General features: G+C 39.8%; 1 long non-coding RNA gene across 1 annotated transcript; it reads right to left on the bottom strand.

Annotated features, from left to right (window-relative positions):
- Positions 1–330: 330 nt before the first annotated feature.
- LOC130609545 (uncharacterized) lies at positions 331–3,830 on the bottom strand. Its single transcript, XR_008974811.1, has 3 exons — positions 3,539–3,830; positions 2,228–2,339; positions 331–578 (listed from the first exon to the last, which is right to left on the bottom strand). It is a non-coding gene; the product is annotated as an uncharacterized LOC130609545 (long non-coding RNA).
- Positions 3,831–18,595: the final 14,765 nt, after the last annotated feature.

Genomic DNA, 18,595 nt, shown 5'->3' with positions numbered 1-18,595 from the left:
TCTGGCCCTATGGGGGACCCTGGGCCATACCCAGAGAGTTCATACCCAGAGAGCCAGAGTTTTGTCCCGCATTTCTTAACATTGCACAAATGGTTGTAATGAACTTGTCCTTTTGTATGCCAAGCCATCTCTTTTTTTTTTTTTCCTATTATAAAGACCCATTTGAACTTTATTGTCATCTCTCTACTCAAGGAGAGCTCCTCCTGCTCTGGAGAACTGGCAAGGGGTCTTCATCCTCATTGTCTTCAGCCCCACTGGTCACTGCGTTATGTTTGCAGGGAGCGTGAGCCATGTAGGACTGCGGGCTCAGGATGCTGTGCCTGTATTAGGAGAGATTTTAGAAATTCTGATGTTGACCCATGTGTCTGAGAGTTGAAATATGGGCAGTGATGTCTGAAATCACCTTTCAGGCTTCAGCAATTGCATGGGAACCAACTGCTCACCACCTACCTGGAAGGTGTAAAGAGTTACACATCACTTTTTGTGCACTTCAAGTCAAAGAGGTGTAAGACAATCCTGGTCTGGCAACTGCAGAGCCGCAGTAGCTGTGTCACTGTGGCTTGACCTAGTAAGTCCTGCTGAGGAGCAGAAACACAGAAGATTTGGCAGTTCTGTCATTTTCCTTCATCCCCACCTGGAGCAAGTCCCTTCCTCTCTCTCTGTCACATGTGACTGTTAGGTATGCAGAACAAACTCTTATTTTCTTTTTGTTACCAACATTAATTGATGTTCAGGAGAGGATGGGAGGAAAGAAGCTTTGTCTGACTCTGAAAAGCACCAGATGTGCTTTTTTGAATTGAGGAGAGGAATCAATTAAAATGAGGTAATAATATTAATCTGTCGGCTGCAGTTAAGGTTGACTGTAACAGGAGGGGGAGCTCTCAGCGCATCAGGCAGGGGAAAGGGGGCTGGTGGGGAGCTCAACTCTCCCAAACCAGAGAGGAGCTGGGGATCCTCCTTCCTGGCAGCAGGAATGGGGGAGGAAAGTCTTGTCACCCCCTTCACCCGAATACCTGTGTGACTCTCCCGGGCTGCTGCCACACTCAACCCAAAGGCAGAAGCAGGAATGAATATTCAGTGATGAATGCGGATGAAAATGCTGACGGGAGGAATGAAGTACAAATTAAGAAGCATTGGGATTCTTCTTAAAGTGTGTCTGTTTTGATTGCTATTTCTGTAGATTTTTGCTATGTATTATATTGTTTAACAGAGCAAAAGAAAAACAAAATACATGTTTACTGTGTACTAAGCTATAAGTACCTTTTTCAGACATCAGTAATCATCCTTTCCAGCTGAGAAGGCAATACACTTGCAATAGAGCTCTCCAAAAAACAGCAATTGTCCTATTTTAATGTTTCTGAAGCTATCCCTTATGGCAAAGCTCTCCTGAATTTAATAAGGGTAAAATGAACAGGGCTATATAGTAATTTCATAGAATTAAAAGAGAACTAGGAATTTAGCAGGAATTATACCTCTGCCGTAGATGAGGCTGGCATTATATGATACGAAGCTGTGTGCAAACCTGCCTCTGCATGTGAGTAAATAATCTTTGTGCATGTATGCAAGCAAGATAAATCCTGATTTCCTACCCAGTCTCAGAGGTGTTTGTGTGCAAGTTCTTTGCCAGAGGTGCCGGGCACATCTCCAGAGCACCTCGCAGGAGAGGAGCTGGGAAAGGCAGGATTGCTGCTGCAGCCAGCCCCTGCTCTTGCTAGCCCTCGTGAAATGCGGGGCCAGCTGGTGTTCAAGGTGAACTCAAAGAAAGATAGTCACTGTACCTCAGTGTTCCTTGGCAAATTGTATGAAGGCTATTGATTCTCTAGCTTTTAAAAGTAACTTCTGAAAAATCAAAAATTTCTGAGAAATTAGAAGGTATTTGGGGATGTACTGCCCACAGGAAGTCATTGTAGCATAGATGTCCAAATAATTTTTTTATTTTGAAGTCCCCACTCTTCAGATTTAAAAGTATTTGAACTACATGATAGAACAATCTTTTTTTTTTTTTTCTCCAAAGGACAAACTATTTTTCTGTTACCCATAATAGGTATTTTAAAGTTTCATATTCATGGCAAATTTTTATTTTTTCCATCTTCACCTAAATTATTTTAGCATTATTCAAGAGCTACTGCTTGGATTACATGTTTGTATTGGTCCCCTTGCAAGGAAACCATCATCTCCTACTATTTCTTTTTAGATTCCCAATATGTTACATGGACGAGCTGAGTACCTAAGAGGCAAAATCTTCTCTAGGGTGCCAAGTGTGTACCACCAGCAGTCCCCAGTACAGGAGGCACACATGGTGTGGGATGGACCCAGCCCTGCTGGGCTCAACAAACAGTCTGGACAAAAAAAAAAAAAAAATCCCACTTTTTCAGGGGGAAGAAGGAAAAGTTGATTCTCATTTTACAAATGTGAAGGGGAAATTTTGTGTCAGCAGGTATTACAACTCAATTTAAGCCACTCTGTGTAGTTTTTTAACTGCCTGTGCCAGCAGTTGAAATCTCTCCTCACTCCACGTGTGGGATATTGGGCAGCTGAAAGCCACTGCATGTAAACCTCAGTGGCTTCAGTAACAACAGTGAGCATGTCCCTGGCTGTTTGAGTGCAGGTTCTGGCCCTACCAGCTTTACAGGTAAGCTGGGTTACCTGCAATACTCTTTTTTGCTTGCTTGCTTTAAGACTCTTGAGTTTTATTGATAAATTAGTGCTGTATTGCTGGCAAATCCATGGAACTTTGGTGACATCCAGTGACAGGTTCTGCTGAAAGGTGTTTTTTCACCCTGGAATGACAGGATTGAAGTGCTGGTACCCTGCTGGTTTCCTTTAATGGGATCAGCAGATGAACTTGAACACAAGCTGAAAATCAGGCTCTCAAACCATATACTACCGACTGTTTTAAGGCTGTTGGGATTTACATTAGGCTTACCTTCAATATTTAATGTGTAAATTGCTGTTGAAAAGTTATTAATTAATCACAATTTAAAGCCAATATCTTGTCTGGCAATCCATTTAAATAAGCTAAAGCTCTTTGAAGAACTTTCTCAGGGCTTCTTCCTAAATTTTCCTGAGCTGTTTCTTAAAGAAATTGTCTGAATGTCAAAGTCAAACATGTGAATAGTGCCTGATATTTTAATATTTTTCCAGAAATCCTAATTAATATTGGAGTAAAGCCTTATTTCTTGGAGAAAAACAAAAAAAGGAATATCAGTGATTGCATACTCTGATAGTGATATAAAAAGTACTAAACTACCTGTGGTAGCTTGCCTAAAAAGGTAGACAGTCATAGACTAAATTTTAAAAACCAAATGATTGCATTCACCTCCTAAAGTGTAGTGTTTAAAGCTAAATAGAATCTGGGGTTAAATGGCATTGCAAGCTGGAGAGAAATCAGTGAATATTTAAAAACTATATTCAAGTTAAATTGACAAATGGTTAGCATTGTATAGTAACATTCAAATCACGGCAATTGTTCTTGTAATAAATATAATTTCTATAGCATTTCCTTAGATTATTCAGTTAATCGCCAGCGCTGGTTTACCTCTTTATAATAATGCGTGCTTTCTTTAAAAAAAAAAAAAGAGAGAATAAAAAAAGAACTTGGTTATTTCTTTGGTCAGGGCCTATTTGCTCCTTTTTTATGTGAGATTTTCAATACTCGGCAATGATGCCGAGCAAAAAAGGTCCATCCACTTCACTTGTGATGCCTCGTGCATTACCTAAAGCACAACAGAACAATGCCAGACAACAGAGCCTTTCTCCCCGGGAACAATGCAGTCACCATGACAACCAGCAGAAGAACGTTTGGCCAGGAAAAGCTGGGAGCTTGGCGGACCAGCCTAATCAAAAAATGGAATAACATGACAACAATTACACTGATGAGTGAGAGGGAAGCTACAGATGCATTCAGACACCTATGGCACTGCCGGCTGGATGCATTCAGCTTGCTCCCCCCCCCCCCCCTTTTTTTTTGTTTTTGTTTTTGTTGTTGTTGTTGTTGTTTAGTGTCTTCTGGTTTTTAAGAGCCGGTAAATAGACAAGATCGAATTGTGTAACAGAATGTCAGTGCTCTAGTTAAACTGAAAATTCCTTTTCTTTTGCTGTGCTACTTCAAGCACACTGAAGAGGCTTTAGGAGAGATGAGGTTTTGAAGTGAAATATGTAATAGGTACAATGTAAGTGTCACAAGGCAACTTTATTTAGCTTTAAAAATGTAAACTCGGATTTTCAAATGCATGGATGCAAATAAATATGCCTGGATTGTGTTAGGCATAACCAACCTCACCTTTCACTTTAATTTCAGAAAACTGGGCACGTGTCAAGCATTGATTACAAGTGATGGCTTGTTGTTTTTAAACCAACCCCTTCTGCCTATTAGCATCCCCTGTAAAATTTATTGCACCATTTTGTTCAGACCTCTCTTCCAGCTCCAGGGAAATTGAACTGCAACTGTACATGTGCCACAAATCAAGCAACAGACATACCAATGTACTTCTCCGAAATATCCCAAATTTGTCATTGTGCTAATAGCCTCCTTTTATAAGCTCCCAATTGTATGTTAGAAGTTCTGGTATTTTCTTTATAGGAAACAGGTGAAAGGATTTTTTGCTGCTATAACTGAAAAATGTGTCTATGATTTCTACTGTTGAGAATATTTTATACGTATTAGGGAAGGGGATGGAGGAGGCAAACTGCTGATTTTAAATGGTGAGGTATCTGGGGATAGCCAGGAGGTCTCTTAGAGACTTGGAAACAGTGGTAGACATAAACCTCTGGCCATTTTGGGGGGTTTATCTGACAGTGGCATGCTGGAGTCATGCAGCCAGTCCTTTTGGTACAGCCCCCTGTGCTAAGCAAAACTTCCGCTATACTCCCTCCTGCCCCCCTTCATACTCTTCCCAGCCCCTGGGTAAATCTTGCAGTCAGCTTTAGATAAAGTATCACATGGAATTATTAATTATGTAAATGCATAACTAAAACAACTCTCTGTAAAAATGCTCAGGCAAACCCTTCCCCTTACTTGGAGCACTCTGAATTTGTGTGTGCAAAGGAGCCTTTAGCCATTGCAAAGAAGAAGACAGGGGATTCTCCTACCTGGAGCAAATCTTTGCCTGGCACAGCTGTCAGCGCTCATCTCTGAGCCTCCACCTCACAGGACAGGGAGATTGCTGAGTACCAGGGATGGGTCACGCACAGACCAACAAACTGAAGGTGGAATACAAGCTAACTGCAAAGCCAAGCAGTGCTTTAATGCAGTGGTCATCATACACTGGCATCGTCTCCTTATGTTAGCAGAACAAGAGATTTTAGGCTGCTAACTTCTGCTCTCCCACTAAATTCTGCTTTCTCACGTGTGTCAGTTTCCAAACACCAACTTCACATCTAAATTCAGTGGTCAGCTAGAGATCATAGAAACCCTTAACCCCGAATATTACTTGTTTTGTACATGCGCAAAACTCTTTTGCCCTCCAAGATATATACATTTCACTCAGACACTGATGCTGATCATCTCCCTTGTGTAGTCATCTAAAACCCATCATCCCCACCAAAAATGCCATAAGTATAGCTGAGCTCAGGCCTTTTGGAATTAAAGTTTCCAGACCATCCAGGAGCCCACCTCTCAACATAAAAGCACAAATCCCTATCCCACTCATCTTGGAGTTGGGAATATTGATGCTACGAGGAGGAAAATTAGGAGATGAGTTTAGGTTGTTTGCTAGACACCACTTATAGATTATATTAGAAGAGGTGCCAGAGAGATTAGGTAGAATAGATCTGGGTGATTGTTTAGCAGAAACCTCAGGAATAAGATAGATGTCCTCTGAAGGACATAACTGACATTTAAGACTTTTCAATAATTAAAGGAAAATAAATACAATATTTGAAAAGCTAATTCTGAAGGGATTCTGTCTATAACTTGCAGCCAGCCCAAAAGCTTTTTGAATAACGCAGTTTCATTTTTACTTTTTGCAGTTCTTTATCCATCTTTCAGTTCTTGGACTGCTCTTCAATTTATCCTAATAAACTAACAGTTTCTTATGCTCTGCCACATGAAAAGCTTTTGTAAAACCTTTCATCTACCATGTCTATTTTGTACAGAAAAAAAATTCTTAATAAAAAAAGGAGGCATGACTATTTTTAAAGTAAAACCAATGTTCCATTTTCAAAAGTTTTTAAACTTCATACATATAATCTTTTTTCATTTTTTGTAGGTATAACACATATATCAGACAACCATCAACCTTTAAAATTATTGTACTCAAAAGATAGGTGCCCAGGTCACCCAATCCCATCAACTAACATGTCAGTGAATATATGTGAACATATGGTATCTACTGCTTTTTTAAGCAAAAGGGAGACGGAGTGGAGAGGAGAGGAGAGGATAAGGTCCTGAGTAGAAGATAAGGTCCTGAGTATGGCAAAGAGGGCTCAGAGCATGGGAAAGGCAGGAATAGGGAATGGGGAAGGAGTATACCCAGAAGGATCTAAGGAGGATGTTCAGTCCAGACTTTACCTGGATCTCAGCTGCCTGCTTACTTCAAGCAAAGAAAAACTTCCATTGCTTGTACATGTACACAACCCAAGGGAATGCTCCAGAGAAAAAAAAAACAAAACAACAAAAAACCCCACAAAAAAAACAAAAACCTCCAATATATAACATTTATACACCTTGAGATGTGTTATTCGCTTCCCTTAAAGTGCACCACAAACCTACTGAGGTCAGGCTACCACTGGTCTGTACTAGACCAGGGCATTTTTTGGCTGTTTTAAATACAGGTGTTATGTTTGCTCTTCTTCAGTCAGACAGTATTAGTCTGACTTGATGGATTTTTATTCTTATCCCTTTCTTAGATCTTATAATTTCATGTGTCAGCCCTTTCAGTACTCTGGGATGAAGGTCATCTAGTGTACCCTCCCTCAGCACATTGAGTTCTTTGAATTCTTCTTCCACCTAAGACAGAAAATTCCATTCTGTTTCTAGATACTTTTCCAATTAGCCAAGATGCTTTTGTTCCCAGCTTCTACTTTGTAATCCTAAGTGAAACCTAATGTAAAACAAGAATTTAGTTTGGGAACCATACAGATGTTATTTTTAACCTCATCCTCTTTTCTTTGTTCTTTCTTCTCTCTTTATTGTTGAGAGTGATGAACATTTTGATGTCTGGTTTCCACTTCCTTTGGAAAAACATTTTGGGTAAAACCTTGACCCTGGTCTTCCCGTTGCTTCAACATTGTGAAAATATTTGCTTTCTCTTTAATATATAGCAAATGAGAGGTGCTCAAAAAGTGCTTCTTGGTCATGCCTGATTTTATTGAGCATAAAGCACTCTCTGTGTAAAGGATCCCTTTAAAAAGTCAAGTCTTTCTTTATGCTTAGGAGATGTCTTGGTAATACAAATTAGAGTATTATTGCTACAAATCTTTCACTAAAGTATCAGCACATGCATTTTTACTTTGACATCAATGAGAAAAAGGTGCGACGAATACAAAAGACAGAGGAAAACATGAGTACCGATGTTGTATACTGTGCATAATGTACAGTTGTATATAATTTGTATAGACTGTACACTATAGTTTGCAGGATATATACATGCTAGTTTAGCTGCTGGCCCTAATGAATATGGAAACAAAATTCCAGGTAGCAGTCTGTTTCAGTTAATGGAAATGTTGTGTTGCCAAGTTTTCACATATCATATTGTTTCAATTAAAAATACAGAAATATTTGCAAGTCATTATGATTTTTTTTTTTTTACGCATTTCTTAGCATAATACCATCTTTAAATTGCTGCAAGGGCTTGTGGGGTTCAAACTTCTCATTTCTTCTGAATTTTTATCCTCCTGGTATTTAAAAATCATGATAACCGATAAAAAACAAAACCCTAAACTTGTGAAGAAACACAGGGTTTAAGTTACAAAATTGCTTAGTATGCTAGTGGAAACAAATGATGATATTTACACTGTCCGTTTATTCTTTCACTTGATTTTTTTTCTCTCTGCTTTTTATGTTCATCCTTTCCATATAGTAGCCATATTCTGATCTGAGTTGCATTTTTGGGTTTCTGATGTTTGAATTTCCCATCCACAGTTAATACTACTCTAATAATCTTCAGGAATGACTTAAAGTACTACCCTTCACCATCGGTTGTCCGGGGCTATTTTTACGAACTACTGTACTTTTAGCAAGGATAGTCTGCACTCAGAGCTCTTTCTCCTCCCTACTCTGCTCCCCTCCATTCCCTGTCACCACTGACAGCAGTGGTGATGATCCAGGAAGTATTTTTCCTTTTTTGTACTGTCCCATTCCATTTCCTTCCTTAGGACAAACTGAAAAGAGAAATCACCAAAGTGCAGGGGTATTTGTAGACTTCTGGAGCACAATACAAGTCTCCCCCTGTCAACTGACTGTTGAATATCTTGTTGAATTTTCAGGGTTGGGTTTTTGTTTGTTGTGGTTGGGTGGTTGGGTGGGGGTTTTTTGGTTTGTATTTTTTTTTCTTTCTGCTCCTCTTACATATACTCCCTATCCTGTCCTGATTACTTGCCTTCCTTGTCCAAGGCCACTCAGTTTTCTTTCCCCTGAGTCTCTTGTAACTAACGTATTCATAAATAAGCAGGTGTGTCCCTTGCAGCCTGACCAGTCTGTCTAGCTGAAGCAAAATCTAAGCTGGTCTTACCTGGGGAGCTTATTCTTTGTAAACAGCGGAGAGATCTCCGTTATCAAGGGATAGGGGAGAAGTGGTTTGTGTTTCTAAATGCACAATAAGAGGAACGCCGAAGAGGAATGAACAACCACACTTGCAAATAAGGATCCCGTCTCAGTCTTCAAAGTCATTCTATCCAGAAGAAATGCCCTATAGATTCAGTGAATCAACTTTCTGGAGGAAAGACAAGCCAATAGTCTTAAATAATGGGAGGAATGCTGGCAAGCAAACCACTCCTGAATCTGAGAAGAGGTTGGAATGCCACAGTAAGAATAGCAGGCTGGGAACTTGATACAGTCTTTACCTTTTTCATATTTTGTTAAAGTAAAAAAGGGACACTTCTTTGAACAGCCAGCAGCAGGAGTAGCTCCTCTGAAACCTGCTCTGACCAGAGGAGTGGGCTCCTACAAACGGTCTTGCTGGGCCTGCAGAGGTGAACTGTGGGCTGTGAGGAAGTTGGAAGCTAGAGAAGTCCACAGTGCTAAGACTTTCCTCAGCATTGCCAAGTAACTATTGCACCATAGAAAGGATTAGCTCCAGACACAAGGGCTGAGGTCTTGCAAAGCCCCTTTTGTTTCTCCCTTCACATAAGTTTCTCCTGACAGGCATTAAAGGTACTCACATCACACCTTGCCTGCAAGCTGCTGTGGCTAAAAAATACTAGGAAGGAGTGAGTCACAATGTCATCAGAAGCCAGTTGACACACAAACTCCTTCTAAGCAGTACATAGTCTGATCAAGAAAGAAACAAAGAAAAACAAACAAAAAAGCATTTTTGTAGAAAATAACATTTGATGTTGTGACAAAAACAAAATTTGGAGGTTTCTGTGTTTATATTGAACTAAATAGCAAAATGCACCGAGATCAAAGATTTTACATTAGACTCTTGCAGAAGGTATCTTTTTACTTAGTGCAGAACTGGGAATATTTCTCTCCAAAAGATATACAACCTTAAATGAAATCTAATGCAACAAAACAGCAATTTGAACTCAGAATTGTTTTCCAATATCTGGCTATACAGCCATATAATCACTGGTGCTGAATTCTTAAATTGAAGTTAAAAAAGATGGATAAAGCAATAATATATAAATGGGTATCAGTGGAAAATAGGATTATTTAAGGAGACTCATCTCCTTGGCGGATAAAAATAAGATATTCAGGTAATTTTCAAAATGCAGAGCTATCTTATACAATGGAGACAACTAAAAAGTACCATTTGCTAGCCCGCAGTGAATGATTTGTAGTCATCAGGATCCTGCAGGTAATTGAGGATATCTGCATTGACATATTCTGCACTACTGCAAGAATACTATTGTAATGAACCAGCGCGTGTACGAGTGTAATTGCCCTCTAGTGCACAGCATTGGAACTGATGCCAACTGTGCCATAGGACAGCACTGCTCAAGAAGGAAAAAAGATCCTCAAAAAGAAATCGGAAATGGGGGCAGTCAAATCCAAACCCCAGTGGCATCAGAGGCTCTGACTAGCCATGGATGCGATAAGGGAGGGAATCCGGTTAGTGCACACCAAAGCAGTCCTGTGGTCTGAACCTATGTCTCCAAGATAAGTGGAGAAGAATGGGGGATTTTCTTCAAAACCTCAGGGCTCCTCCAAACTCAAACGCTAACACAGACAGGGCCATTAGGAGCCTAGATAACCAAAGGCCTCTTGTTCTGCATCACTTCCAGTTGTTTGCGCAGGGTCAGGTTTCATGGGAGGCTTAGGGTGGAGTTCCATAACCTTGTAGAAAAATCTGGTATTTCTGTTAGTGGTGACAAAAAAAAAAAACGAAATGTTCTGAAGCTGCTGATTCTTTCCTTAAGTGCAAGAGAATGAGCTCTGTATTCCCCATGCAAATCACAGGATGATCCCTTTCATGCTTGTGAACAAACATTGAACTAAAGTCTGCAAGTAAGTTTGTAGCTCCGGCCACCTAGTTGGATATTTTCTTGGTGTTATTTCTCACTGCATAAGATGTAAGAATTTGCCAATAAGGGAAGGGAATTATAACATAAACCATTGCACAGGAGCAAGGTGCAAAGGAGCGAGTTTACACAGCAGATGGGAGATGGTGTTACGGCACCATGAAGATGTAAGGGTGAGAACGCAGATAAATTGGAAACCAGCTTCACTCACTCATCTGACTGCTCGTGGAATAGACATGATGGATGAGCAGAGGTAGTGAGGAGTGGAGTCCCTGCCATCCTCCCCAAGCAGATGGAGCTTGTGCAAAAGCTGCATTATGACTAGCCTTACTGCAGCATCCCAGCCCTGGTCCCTCACACAGCCCCTGCACCTTCCCCCAGTAGAACTGGCAGGGATAGGAGGCAAATACTAAAGGACTTTTTTTTTTTAATTTATTAAAATCTCCTAACCTGTTTTCACTGATCTTGTTTTCTCTAGCTGCAAAGTAGCAGTCACTATTTTTTTAATTAATTTACCTTTTCTTGATTGCTTCAGTCCTAATTCCAGTTTGCAGGGATGAGCTGCCCATTCTTTGCCCCTCACTACACTTCCCTATAACAAACTGGGTTCTAGTTGTTGAATCTTCTTAAGGTCAGGATGAAGCCTGGATTCCCTTCAAGCCAGTGGTAAAATTCCTACTGACTTTCACATAATTTTGTACCTAGTGATTTCAGTACACAGCATCTCTTCACTATCTCTTTATGTAAGACCTCATCAAAGTTTCAAATCTGCCAAAACTGTATTTGAGAGTTTATACTCTTAGTAATAAGATCTACATGTTCTTAATTCATCAACTTAAAAGAAACAAGGCCATTTCTGCAGATCATTTTCCTAATTATTGCACTATTATCCTTCCTTTCAGAAAGAATAAATACATTTCCAATGCAGTTAGATCCTATCAACAGTAGCACCAAAGAAATGGCCTCTGCCACCAGACATTTGCAGCAAAACTGTGTTATTACATTTAAATTTCCAAGATGCAGTAACCAGCAAGTTACTAGAGTTCTATTATAGTTGTGATACACGAACTGCACATTGTTATGGTAATGACAATTTTTTTCTTCCCTTTGAAGTAGCAGTGTAAATACAAAGAACATCACATTGGTCTTGGAATGATATTTCCTCTGCCTCCACTTTGTGTACCAAGCAGTAATCAGAATTGCATAAGAAAAAATTAAAACACGATGTAGCTCATTCAGTGTTCCTGCTAGCTTAACAAAGGTCAAAACTAAACCAAAGCATCTGTAAGTATTAACTTCAAAGTAAGTGAAGTAAAACATAAATAGTACTTTACCTGGCAATCAGCCATGACACCTAGAAATCTGGTCTTCAGGTTCAAGGATGCCCTGGGACAGAATCCCTATCAACATAACTGTGTTCTGAAAGCATCATGGTGGTTTACAGTGGTGGTAAAAAAACATCATTGTTTCTTCATATAGTCATAATAAAATATTACAGCTGACCAGATGGTGGAGCAATTACATTTCCATAGTTCTAAATGGCTATTTAGCTTATCCACTTGTGAACTGTTAATTAAAATTGGAAAAGATATCATTCACACTTAAAGGGAAGACATAACTATATAGAACATGCTTAAACAAAGACTTGAAAATTTTATAAAACCAGAGATCCATTACCTTCACCTTCGCACCCACCCTAGTAAGAAAGAAAGTCTTTGACAATAGGACTGTGGCATAAGCAGATGAAAGGCAGAGAACTCAGGGAGCTGAGCTGTCCTGAGAGCACATGTGCTCAATAAATCACGTTGTTTGCTGCAAACGAATGGAACCCCTCCAGCTGCATGGGTGAACACATGCTTCACTGAAGATCACTCACGCACAGAGAGAGAGAGGAATGAGATGCTCTGTGAGTGTACTCCCTCCCCCAGAACCAGATAGTACTGACACTGACAACGCTCTGTGCCACCAGGTCACATTTGTGTGGGTATTTATCTTAATTCACCTGCAACACAGTCTGTGGGTTCAGCTTTATGGAATAGTTAATCAGTGTGCTATTAAATTCTATTACAAACTAAGGTTTAATTTAGCCAAACAGATACACGGTTTGAAATACTTATCTATTATGATATGATATGATGTGGTTATGATATGATATTAGGGTATGATATAGTCCTATATTGTCATAAAGTGATTTTTTTCACCATTGCCTTGATATGGGTACACAAGAGCTAATTCATTAACAACCAAAAGAGTCTTAGGCCTGAAGTGAATAAGGCAGGGAAGGCTTTTAGGAAGAAGCAATATTTTTTATTGGACAATCTAATTTAAAACGGAAAAAGAACAGATAATACTTCTTTACGACAAAAAGACGAGAGTAGAGAGGGGTTTAATGTAGCTTAATGCATTCACTTTAAACCTCTCTCTTTAGTTAATTCAAGTTAACTTTCCTGAATGCCTGTCTAGGTTAACCCTCAGGCTTCTGCAGATGGAGCTGCTAATGCCCTCAGCTCCTACCCAGCCTCCAGTTGAAGCCATTTGAGTTTCAACCCTTCTGTGATATCACTCCTTTGAAAGGGTAAGGCACAGATTTCTCACTACCATTGGGACACAGCTGCGGTGTGCCCTGTGGTACCAGAGGGCAAAGAGGATGTGCATGCTCACTGCCGTGGTCTGTGCAATGCCCTGTCTCCCTTTTCCCCCATTCTGTGGAATCACGATTCTAATTCTGCTGGAGGACTGCAACTGCCTCAAGTCTGTATGGGCTTTCCTGTACCTATGGAGCAGGAAAGCAGTCTACTCTTATTGTCCATGAGGCTCAAATTACACAAAACAGATTGAATATAATTTTTTTTTTTTTTTTTTAATATAAAGGAAGCCTATGTTTCATTGACCATACAATGATTTCAGGCACCAGCAGAACTCTGTAATTAGCATGATCTTGGTAACCTGGGTTCATTGAGAAAAAAATAAACTTCAATAACTGGAGTTTGATGGCATTTGACAACTAACATACCAAATACTTAGACTGCACCATTGCTGTTTAGAAGGAATCAGCCAAGTAATTTACAATTTTTCTTTTTGAAAGATTTTCATTGTTCCCTGTTAAGGTTCCCTATGACAGTAACTTAAAATATACAGAATTAAATGTTAGAAATGATGTTTCTATCCATTAGGGAAGATCTTTAACTCAAATTGTCTCCCATAGAGACTACCCTTTCAGACTCTGTCCCCTCTTTCCGATGGAAAGCTCCCAGCTGTATAACTACCCTTGCTCCAGATCCACAGGATCTGCTGCTCCCTCCCTCTCAGGAGCACTTCTCCTGTGCCTGACCAGAGAGGCGATCACAGCAAGGTTCTTCTCAGCCCACTGGTCAGGAGCACTGCTCTTTTAAAGGACAGGCACAATATTTGACTTCCTGGGCAATCTCCAGGGCAGTAATTGGAAGTAAATAAAATGGCAAGTTGCCAGCTAAAGAAACCTGTATTTTTCCTTGTTGTGACAATTTCTGAATGCAGACCTAGAACAAGAGCTCTTTCACACAGCTCCTGGGTCCTCAGCTAAGACCTTATTAGGGTTATTTCCTGATGATTCCTTAGACGTCGTCACTTCCTGGCTCCCGTGTCCCTTTATTTTAATTCTCTGGATGTCCTATAGAAGCCTCTCAGGTAGTTTAAACTCTGCTCTTGGTAGCACTACTGGCACATAGTGAACCAGCACTCATGCAAAGTCCTGGACAGACTTGTCCAGCCTTCCCTTAAGCCTGCTTTTACCTCCAGGGCTTCACTCACGTATCAGTGAAAAGTAGCACATGATGTAAGTATGAAGAATTGGATTTCTTAAAAGCATTAGAAAGCATGGGCTTTCAATGAAAAATAAGGGGTAAAAGTAGAACCAGTTGCTGCCTCTTGCTTGAGCCATGTCTGTAAAACACCATTAAAGAAAAAGAGAGTCTGAGCTCCAAGAGCAGAGCCGGCTCAAGCCTTTGCACTAGGGAAGGCCAAGTGGTTTGGTTTCTATTTTTAACACTTTGTTTATAGTGAAAAGCAAGTGAGTTGGGTCTAGCTGTATTTTATAAAAAAATGCATCTTTAAGTGGGAGCTATACAAAACATACTAGTACTCAAAACTCCCAAATTTAAGAGAGCTATAATTAACATTGAATAGAAATGCTTATGATGCAGGTTGAAGGTACCATACTCACTTTTCTTCATCTAGAGAATACCAAGTTACTTCACAATGAATTATTGCAGGAAGATTTTGGTGGTCATTTTTTGCTCACCAGTGTTTATGCCCATTCTGCATTTAGTGAAGTGGGGCATCCACATGATTGTGTGTGCTTTGGAGACAACAACTGAAACCACCAGCCGAGCGAGTCTGTGGGTATGACCTTTAGCAATATGTTAACAGACCCACTTGCAGGCTATTTGCAGGAATCAGTTTTCCTTTCCTTCACTTCAAAGTTGGATGCTGAATTATTTGACTCTCCAGTTCCTTTGACTGGTCTTTCTGTTCTCTGAAGATTGACTCATTTCCTGTATTTGAATAAGATAGTAAAAGTGGATATAAAATATTATTTTGCAATTGTAATCAGAATAGCTCTCAGTGTAGATATTAATAGTGAATTCTAAGACTGTGCCTGATAACAGCTGAATTTATGCTTTCATGGGCTAGATTCTGCTCTCATTTATTTCATTGTAAACCCTGAGTAACTCCCAGAAGTCAACAGACTTGCTCTGGATTTCTGCAAAGATAGCAGAGGTCTGCCTCTTGCTCTGTGTTTCTTCTGCACTGATGGGGGTGACATCATCAATCTGGATATATGAATCAGGACGTAGATGAATCAGGCAAAATTAAAAGCAGCTCATTCTTTAAACAGAAACCTCTGCTTTTTGGATGCATTTGTATAAAGAGACCCATTACCTCCCTGCCTCTCTGACCCTGGTAGATCCTATTAACACCTCTATCAGCTTTTACCTGTCATTTTTCACTGCAGTTCATACAGTGCTCTCCAAAACACTGAAGCATGAAAACTTGCAGAGTTCAAAACAGAGGTACAGAAACAACAGACAGAAATGAGGTATCTTTTATCAGGGAGGCATGTGGCTCTTAGACTTTTAAGGAGAGGCTGTTGAGCAAGAGCTCTTTTGGAATGCAGTTTGGCTGTTAATTTCTGATTTTGCCAGCTGCTCTGTTGCCTCAGACTTTGCAAGTGTGTGCATACCCATGTGTGCTTATTTGAAGCAGTGTGGGAGGATCTTGTGCTGAATCTTGTTTTGCTAGTTAGAGTTCAGAGGCTGAACTGCAGAGTTTAGTTCTGAAATTTACCTCTCTCATTAATTCAGATCAGAAGTGTTCCTTTGGCACACTTTCCCTAAGAATACAGAGCTAAAACATCAAAACCAGTAACACATTGGAATTTCATCTGATCATCCAATACCAGTTGTTTCCTCTTTTGATGCAAACATCTATCATGGCTTCTTTATTCAGTCTAAAGAAGGAAGAGAAAACACAAACCTCTCCTTTCTCAGACCAAGGCAAGTAGCAGAGTATGCTCTGCCTGCAGGCTGGGGCAACTATTGCAATGCACATTTTGAGTTACTCTTCTGTCTCAGAGAAGTTAGATGCTCTGTGGTGACTTAAAGATACATTTGGCATCTCTTTTGTGGGCTACAGTGTGTGAAGTGCATTTGTGGTCTGCTTGTTTCCTAGTGTGTATGTTCTTAGGGAAAGGAGACGAAAGGCAGCCTGATGTTGAGGTGCTGCTAGAGACTTCGCAAAGGTCAGGGAAGTTCAAGGTTATCTCTTGATGCTCATTAGTATATGTGGATGACATAAAATCTTCATGCCATCCCAGGTGTCTGGCTCCTGGGCCTCTTAGATGATTCAGAGAGCATTATTGTCATGACCAATGCCAATGTGACTGCCTCAAACCCTTAGTCCAGTGCTAACTCCATTGCCTGCTCTCACAGCCTTTATAGCCATCATTCATCTGGATGAAGGGCCTGGTCCTCTCTTTGAGGAATTCTCCCTAGAAGAACGAGTATGCATGACACATGCCAAATAATAATGACCTACTCAATGACCTAAATGGAACTGTGGGAGGTAGGGCTGATGGACCTAGCTGGATGCCAGTTCATTATTAGGGCTGGGTTTAAAAATTACACCATTTTAGTGTGTCATAGCTTGGCAGACTCTGCCTGTTCAGAGGACCCTTGCAAGGGATCTCACTGGGGGGTACTGTAGAGTGAAGAGCTGTCAATTCATGTGAGGAGGTCTACAGGCAGAAATATTTTATTAGTGAAGTGTTTGGCTCTGCTGGATGCTGTGGGAGAACAAGGAGGATTCACCAGTGCTCTTCTCACCTTGAGTAAGACAGAGTAACTGGAAATGATCCAGTGCCTGCAGGAGCTTGCAATCATGGCAGAGAACAGTTAACACTGAAGGGCTGCAACACAGCTCTGAGGGATGGGGAACCTTTCTTGTCAAAAAAAAAAAAAAAAAAAAAGGTGAATGTGTGTTTCTTGGATATTATGTATGAATATCAGACAAAACTTAATTTGGAAAAAAAAAATGCATACTACAAAAGGCACCGATGGAGACAGTCTGACATGGACTAAGTCAGGTGCTATTTCTTAAAGATATCTGTCTCCTTTGGGTTTGACTGTGATCACAGTTATATTTCCAAATATGTACTTGCTGATGTTTTCATTTCTTCAATGCTGATGACATAAAAGATCTTTGCACTGGGTATGTTGTTTGCTGAGGAAAATTCCACTTGAACTCCAAAGGAATCTGAAGAATTCTGACAGAAAGTTTGAGGGGGCAGGAGTTTACTTTGCACTTTCTCTTGACTTAGGTCTGCTCCCTTTGAAAACAGACATAAAGCTAACATTGATTTAAATGGAAGTGTAAGTAAATCAACCCCAATTGCTTTTGGAAGCCCTGCCCTGAAAATTCTGAGTTCGAGAAACAACTGATTTTATTTCTGCTGCTACTTTGTGCCTTACAGCTTAAAAAGAAAGAGCTGCCTACTTACATGTCCGTTAGTGTGAGTTAAATTGTTTTTTATAATCTTTTTTTTTTTTTGCTTACGTTTGATTTGTAAAGTCTGGAAAAAGTAATGCTTTCAAGAGATTGCACCCAGGAAAAAAGAAAGGAAACACTGTGCTAGTGTTGGAAAATCTTATTTTAACGTTTTGGAACAGGTTTTGATAATTAATTTTTGTGTGTGTTTTAAGAAGCAATATGTAAACAGAAGCAATATTAATTTTAAAATAACAAATTGAATTAAATGTTCAAATTATTTAAATAAATAATTGATTACCCAGAAAAAACTTTCTACCTGAAACTTAATTTTCTGACTAACTTAAAAAATGTTTGCCATCTGTTTGAATTCCTTTTTAGAATTTCCTGGAAAATAGAAAGTATAGGTCCTGACAGTTGTAATATGTGGGAGATGTTTCTCTTAGCATTGCAGAATGAAAGGATTGTTATACTTGCAGAGCTGTTCTTTTGCTAACAAGATTTGTTATAACATGGTATTTTCATTTTCTGGAATAAAGAATGTTGCTCTTTTTTTTAAGGCAGAGACATGCATTTTGGAGAAAAGGGTTGAAATAATTTGGGCTAAAAATAATTGAGCTGCTAGTGTGGTAGTTCACAGATGAGAAGTTTTTGGATGGATCAATAGGGGAAAACTAAGTAGATGCCAGAGGTCTGATATTAAGCACTACCGGGATTGCTACTGGAAGAAGAGCTTGTGTTTGTCTACCTGCTCTTGAAAAGCACACTGACATAGAAAAGTTACAAGAAAAAAATCTGAGAAATCTGTCTACAGTAAGAAAGTCTGTCCACAGTAAGAAGGTAAAGGGGTGCCATCTTTTTCAGCTTATCCAGAAGAAGATGAAGAGCAGGCTTGACCATGGTCTGTAATTTCTACAGAGAAATGATTTCTGATAGCCCAGGGCTCTTG

The sequence above is a fragment of the Pezoporus wallicus genome, unplaced genomic scaffold (genome assembly GCF_028554395.1).
Source record: "Pezoporus wallicus isolate ANWC-B61680 ecotype Strahan unplaced genomic scaffold, APGP_CSIRO_Pwel_v1 contig_3486, whole genome shotgun sequence".
Taxonomy (NCBI): Eukaryota; Metazoa; Chordata; class Aves; order Psittaciformes; family Psittacidae; genus Pezoporus; species Pezoporus wallicus.
This window is presented reverse-complemented; position numbering and strand designations above follow the sequence as displayed.